The sequence below is a fragment of the Macrobrachium nipponense genome, chromosome 28 (assembly GCF_015104395.2).
Source record: "Macrobrachium nipponense isolate FS-2020 chromosome 28, ASM1510439v2, whole genome shotgun sequence".
Taxonomy (NCBI): Eukaryota; Metazoa; Arthropoda; class Malacostraca; order Decapoda; family Palaemonidae; genus Macrobrachium; species Macrobrachium nipponense.
In genome coordinates, this window is record NC_087217.1 from 18,591,014 (window position 1) to 18,598,776 (window position 7,763).

Consider the following 7,763-nt stretch of genomic DNA (forward strand, 5'->3'; position numbering starts at 1 on the left):
AAACTTTCTCCGTTAATATATGTCTGAGAGAGAGAGAGAGAGAGAGAGAGAGAGAGAGAGAGAGAGAGAGAGAGAGAGAGAGTTGTTGTTGTTTTTGATTAAGCTGACCTTGTGTCAGCACGGGCTCTTGCTCACAGAGCAGCCCGTAATGGAGGGAGAGAGCACCTGAAGTGACACAGAAATGAAAATTTCAAATGTCTATTTGGCGAACATACGGAAGAACCAGTTTCCTCTTCGATACAAGAGTCCGAAATGAACATTTACCATAAGTAAAGAAATAAAACTTGAGTCCAACATGAAACTAATTAGAAAGGAAATTTAAGACTTTTAATGTGCTTTTGCGTAGCCATGTGTGTCGCAATTTTGTGCATTGTGTGTATGTATCTAAGTGCGCTTTAGTGGGTATAATTCTTAACTGCCTATGTAGATTTCTAATGATTAATATTTTAACATAATTCAGTTTTAACCGTTCAGTACTTTTAGTTTATTATATTTTCCATAGAATTCCCTAATGATGTGATTATGAATCACGAAACGTAGGAGGCAATAAAAGGAGTGTGAGTCCCTGGAGTATTCCTGCCCTTGACTGCAATTTGCATATATATATATATATATATATATATATATATATATATATATATATATATATATATTATATATATGTGTGTTTGTGTTTTATTCATATAATTTCAAATCCTACTAATGATATTTAGGTTGCTTAGCCACTACAGGTTCGTTCGAACTCTCGGGAAAGTAAATCCAGTGGGCTAATTTTCTGGAGATCTCAGAGAAAATTGGTGAAACTACTCGCCTGGGGTATTCCGTACAAAAATAAAGCTCCGGTATTACCGTGACGATTTCCTTACATTAAAAATATGAAAGAGGGTCCTCTAGGGCAAAAGAAAAAGTCTCCCTCCCACTTTTTGGGTTGGCATGCTAATCACTCCTACACCAGTCATTATTCATTGTGGTCATCACTGCATTCCGAACTCCCGATCTTTCCTAAATAGTGGCCCCTTAAGCTTTTAATCCGGTATGTATCCATCTTTGGGCGTGTTTAGTGCAAGCCCGTTGGGGATGACCTTAAAAAACATAAATAAAAGACTGTAAACATCATAGAGATAATTAACCAAAAAGAACTATTAGTCCTAGATAACTTTGCTGGGGGTAACGATCTAGGAAAGCTCTCCGTCTGGGGGGGAATTAAACGCCTTTCTCCAAGGAATGTTAAGCGTAGTCTCCTTCCAATTACTCCTGATGTCAAGAGTATAATGGCTTCGTTTTGAACATTATATCCCTTTCATTATGACTTCGCTCTCTTTTCTTTCGCAGGGTTGAAAAACGGCGTGAATTTCACTCATTTATTCTTACGGTCGAAGTCTAAGGGGCCCTCGAAGATTAAAAAGACTCTCAAAGAATTACTGAATTGAAGGTTGCTTGCAATAGACAGTTCCGTCCTTGTCACTGGCTGATTCATATAATTGTTATTTCTAGAGACCAAATGGACAATTTTAGAAAGGCCAGTCAACATATCATGAAACCTAAGTTGGCAAACAAGTTACATCTAAATCTAGTTAAAATTATTCATTATCAGGGTACTTTGTCGTAATCGATATGACATTTTGTATGAAGTAAATAAAGCATTTGTTCATAAATTGCTTTGACTTGTTATCATAATTAATATTAATAAGTTTGCTATCTCAGTTATTGTCTTTCCCAATGCTATAATCATTTTCATGCTAATGAAAAGAGGTCGTGTTGCCATAACCGAGTTCCTTTACATAGTAATGATTACATATTCTAATATGCAAAATAAGTAACCGTAAGCCGTCCCTCACCTAACTACTACCATGCCAAGAGAGAGAGAGAGAGAGAGAGAGAGAGAGAGAGAGAGAGCACGTGGCTATTGATGAGCCTATATAAGTGCCTGTAACAGCTAATGCAGCTCAGTGCCAGTCAGACCGCTGTCTTAGCAACACGCACCACTACGCCGCGTCTCCTAAGCGCCCAGCAGCACCAAGCGAGGATCTTCAGCAACGTTCTTCGTGATAATCAAGGACAGAAGTCTATGAGGCGCAACTTAGTGTCTTTGATTGTGTAACAAGACTATTTTCCTCATTTAAAGGTAATAATCGCGTAGGCTCAAAGTGTATCTTTGGTTTTCAGTGCGCTTGTTAATTGAGCAAGTTGAGTTTTTAATTTTCAAAAAATGTGAAGCATGGCTAGACTTTAGTGTTCCCCGCTACGTAGCAATTCGTAAATGATTTTTATGTTAATTCTTACACTTCTTTTTACGTTTAATCTTTCTATTGTTTTGTTTAATTAAAAATGTAAATTTCATAGTTAAACCAAATTTACATTGAATAAAGTTTCACGTTGGCGTAACTGATGTATTAGCAGACACACAATTACAATGGAGGTGTCAATTTCCTCAATTCAAGGGTGATTCTGCTCAGTGAATCACTGAAGTGCACCAGAAACTCAAAAATATATGATTTCAGCATGCTCTATTTCTTCCTTCATAATCTTGATCGCTCTGCAGAACTAATTAGCATCATTTACTTCTCCAAGTTGTGTCAATTAATATTGTTTACTTCAAATATTTATCTCGTAAAAATAGCTTTATTCTTATCCAGCAACATCAGTCGGGCTAAACTGAACATACATCGAGCTAACGTGGGAAAAATCATGTATTGCTGGACTCTTCTTCTTTGTCTTCTTCTTCCCGAAACTACTCATAGTAAATAAACTTAACCTTGGCAGTGAATGGTCAATGTTGCGTTGATGATGCATGACGGGACCTGTCGAACATTGTTTGGGTGAGCTTTTATACACACACACACACACACACACACATACACATACATATATATATATATATATATATATATATATATATATATATATATGTGTGTGTGTGTGTGTGTGTGTGTGTGTGTGTGTGTGTGTGTGTGTGTGTCTTGCGTTGCTGGTAGGTAACAATTTATGGAAAACTCTCTTAGGTCAGCGTTATAATATCGCAATATATCAAATTATATTTTTCATTATCAATATATACTATATTATTCATTAACAACGTTTCTATCGAACAGTATCGGGTGCGCTTGCATAAACTTAAAATGTATCAGATGGTACTCCACTTTCTCTGGTTAAGTCATTAACATGTATTCATTTTTTTTTATCCAAACTAGGTAGAAGTACAAAAGTTGGAACAAAGATTCATGCGGCACCTTGCACCTTAACATGTACAGACAGGAAGGCGGAAAAAAGTTACGTTACCATTCCATTGATGTCAAAGTCAAGGAAATGGAAACTTGTTACTACAAAATTTTGAATAAAGAATAACATTAATAGTATTTATTGCATGAGTAGCACGTGAGATGATAACTCGTTATCTAGGTTAGAAAGATACACGAATTTATAAGCAAAAATATATGGAACGATGCGTACAGAAATCGATTGCACTGAAGGAACAAAATTAAACTGCGCGAATCTTTTGTCAGGAGAGTTAGCAAATGCTCAGAATTCCAATTACATTTTAACAAGAGATAGGACTGGACTATATTGCCTGACTAGCATTAGAATTATTTTTGCAAAAAAAGAAAGTTAGCTAGAGGGGTAAAAATTATGGCAGTTACTTAATTCTCCAATTCTCTATTACTTTTTCTCTCAATTCTTGCTCATGATGCCCAATAGCTTTCTCTTCTAAGAGAAAGCAAACCTTTCTGTCTCTAAGCTATCCACTAATTCGTCTCCTCACATCCAGTACTTCAGCGTTTCTTTGCCCCTCCCCAAGCCTGCGCCATCATTCATTTCACTAATTGCAGGAGCCACATCGTTCTGGCCCCCTTGAATGCCGACGAGGAATTTAATCTATGCAGCATTCTTGTAAGATCCCTTCCGGGATTTACAGACGTGGCTCTAGTGTTTTGTATTCATTTTGCTTCATCTATCATAACTGCATTTAATCATTCACTCGTTTAGACATTTGCTAGTTCAGTCTATTACAAAGCCCATACCCTTCAACTACCGTCCTAATCGACGGTGTAGAGAATATCGAATAATGTACTTGGCTACCATTTGGATGGCAATACTGGTGCCAGTGTTGCAAGGCCAGCCTAGCGAGGACGACTGGGGATTAAGCTGAAAGCAAGAGGATCATTTGCTCAAACAGCGAATGTGACGCCAATTTTTCATACCTGCAACATAGCTGTTTTAAACGAGCTACATTTTTTTTATTGCCATACTGATCTTCATTTACTATGGGCCATCAATAAATGCCGTCATCTTTCTTGACATAACAGACAGTTACTGTAAACTAAATTGCCTGCTGGGGGTATAATCCAATTTTTTTTTTTTTATAAAGTACGCTCCAGCTTCTTATCCAACTAATTTTTAGTTTTCTGTAAAACCATACTATTGAAATGACTATTTGTCTGTCCGTCCGCACTTTTTTTTGTCTAAACCATAAACTGCGCCAGCCGCTGACGCATCTCCACTTGACTGCATCTGGGGTGCAACTGAGTGCTGCCCCGTCGTGGTTGAGAGTTTTATATCTGCAGCACATCGAGAGTTTCATGCAGCATTATACGTTTCACAGAAAACTTTTATTACCTTGTCTTGGTGATAAAAAGAATGTACTTAGCATCTCATTGTAGCACTCTTACTTTTGACTGTAACTTTGTTCGTAGACTCATCACGTTTTTACCTTTTCATAACTTAAAATCAAATCAAACACACACACTCACACACATACACACACACACATCACACATATATATACACATACACACACACACACACACACACTATATATATATATATATATATATATATATATATATATATATATATATATATATATTAGTGTGTGTCACCGTGCGCCTTTTCCTTTGATGAGGTGGCTCCAGAAGGGTATAGTCTTTTGGTTCCTCAGCAAGTCTTTATGGATGAAATTGTTAGCCTTACCCTATTCTCTCGATCCTAACAGACGCCGGTACCCAATTACAGATGAGTTAACAGGTGGGAAATTAGGCAGAACTCCGTGGGCCATGTAAACGTGACTGAGTGCGGTCTCACTCACTTAAAGGAAAAAAAAAATACAGTTAATTGCCCACGATTTTCTTTATCTTTACTGGAGCTAGGTGCCAAACGGAATGATGATTGTTTGGTCCCTTTGAATGTCGAACATTTGCTAATTAAATGCCTCAGTCTAAGGGACCCTAGGAACAGCCTTCTGTCAGAGGCCAGAGACGAGAATGGACGGTACATTCTAACCAAAGTTTTCGAGGATAAGTTGAATACGATACCAGTGGCATTTTTAGATTCTTATCAGAAACTGGTAGGCAATCGAGATATATATATTTTATATTGAATCTTATCATCGTTTCCATAATGGTTTAATAAAAAAGTTCGTCATTCTCAATAAGTCGAATCGGTTTCAATGACCTTTGTTGTCGTAAGGCCAGAGAACATTATATCGATCAGTGAATCTTGAGAGAATAGAAAAAGAAAAGAACGGGCGGTTTACATGAACTGAATTATCAAAAAGGATGAATTGGTAACTAAACTGAAAAGAAGACAATGGCCGGTTATACTTACTTTGCGTAACATAGTTACAATGGGAAAGCAGTGCCAGAAATTGCGAAAAAGAAAAGAAGATATGTATAATGATTGTCACTTATGTACCCTTGAAGTATCTTCCGTTTCTTGCTCTACCACAACACGAGAGAGAGAGAGAGAGAGAGAGAGAGAGAGAGAGAGAGAGAGAGAGAGAGAGAGAGAACGGCCAATTAAAAAACCTTTCAGTAACTTCCATTTTTCACCCACTTCACTTAGTACCGTGGAAGTGTGCAACGCACTGAAGAGAAAGAGAACTGTCAATTATGGAACCTCTAATTACCTCCTGTTTCTCACCATAACCCACCGGAGTATGCAACATGAGTGCAACGCAAGAATATGAAAAGAGAAAACACTAATAGAACATTACCGGTTACACCTTTTGGGTAACTTCGATTTCCCACATAAGACAATAGAGAAAGACAGAGAGAGAAAAAAAACATATATGAGTACTTTCCCTTTCTCGCCGAGGTCCCGACAAAGAATGAGTAGCCAAATCAAGCTCAAACCGCAATGGCCCCTTCGGCCGTTCCCAGAGGGCCGAGTACAAACTGGATACAGGCGGATTGTAAAAGTGGGCAACTGAGAAGGGATGTTGAGGGGGGGAGGGGCCGGGTGGACGGGTCATAATGCAATGAAATAATAACTATCGCCGAGGTTGATCAGAACAATGAGAACTCCGTCTCAAGGAAATCTCTCCTCCTACCCGGGGGAGTATTGCTGGAAGATTTAGTTGCTGGCACTGTACCTACCAGACAGTATCGGGCTATTGCTCCTTCGGCAGCCCGTACGAGAGGAACTCTGGAAGTTCGTCCGAGGTCTTGTCCAAGATTTGTGAACGAATCCCTGGCTTCAGTTTCGATCTTACAACGATTGTCATAGTAGGTGGAGTGTGGTTATTCTCTGTTCTTAGTATCCTAGAAATAAGGTTACTGATTAGAATGTAGACATAGCAGTGAATAGTGTAAAAAAGGAGATCAGTAGGAAAAGAAAGGGTGAAAAATAGAAAGTTTTGAAAAGGGATATATAAATTCCTGGAATGTATAGATAGCTGGATGCGAGTTTTTTTTTTCTCAGCCTCCGTGTGATTTGCTGGCTTTTAACAGAGTTTTGCGTACTGAAAAAGTGACAATATATACTTACAAGAGCGTTATTGTTTATATATATATATATATATATATATATATATATATATATAATATATATATATATATATATATATATATATATGATACAGACCACAAAAAATCGCATATTATAAAGGTGCTTTGCGTTACCAAAAAAGAACTAGGGTGTTGTGGTTATTAATATTCAAATCGCTATTGTAGTTACTTGATATCAGGGCAATCAAAACAAAGCCTTAAAATCACCGAAATAAAACAGGAAGCAGATCATTATTTCAACGGCATTAAAATCTCCTAATTCCCTTCCGAAGCAGTGGCGTATATCAACGACGCACTTTCTTTATGCACCAACACCGGATCCGGTGATCATTACGTCCCCAAAATTACAGGGGCCTTGACCAGACGAAGGGGAAAGATAAATCGAGGGAAGGTAGGGGTGCGTAATTGGTATGGGCTAGAGTGGTCCCTCCCGCCCCCCAAAAAATTGGGGAATAAACAATAAGGATGAGGTACAGATTCGAAAGATTTAAACTTGAGAGTGTGGATTCGCTCACTAGTTTGCATACGCTATGTTGATACATAAAAACATATATCGATTACAATAAGCCATGTTACACATGTATATTTATTCTCCTTTTGCCGTCACTGTTGCAAATACCGTACGAATGACATCAGCGCATCGATGCAGGGTTTCAGAGATCGAAGCGCAAGGCTAAGGTACATTTGTGGTGCAAAGTATTTCTCAGTTGTTACTGAATGCGTATAATGCTGAAGCAATGGACTATGTTCTTGAGACGGATGGTCCACACATCCTCTCGACATACAGCCAGGTTAGTTGTGTGTGTGTGTGTGTGTGTGCGTGTGTGTGAAGATGTACATAGGTAAGAGAGCTGCGTGCATTTGATGTATTCAGATGTTTCTAAACGATTAAACGGAGGTATTAGCATGTGTTTGGTTACGAACGCGGGAGTGGTGAGTTGGTCAGTTGTATTTCAACAAAGTAGTCTCCTCCTTAGCCTG

The 7,763-nt window shown here is 38.2% G+C and overlaps 1 long non-coding RNA gene across 1 annotated transcript in view; it reads left to right on the forward strand.

Annotated features, from left to right (window-relative positions):
• The first annotated feature begins 1,900 nt into the window (after window positions 1-1,900).
• LOC135201550 (uncharacterized) overlaps window positions 1,901-7,763 on the forward strand; it is a 31,374-nt gene continuing 25,511 nt past the window's right edge. The window contains exon 1 of the long non-coding RNA XR_010311549.1: window positions 1,901-2,125. This is a non-coding gene — a long non-coding RNA (uncharacterized LOC135201550). The remainder of the gene's footprint in view (window positions 2,126-7,763) is intronic.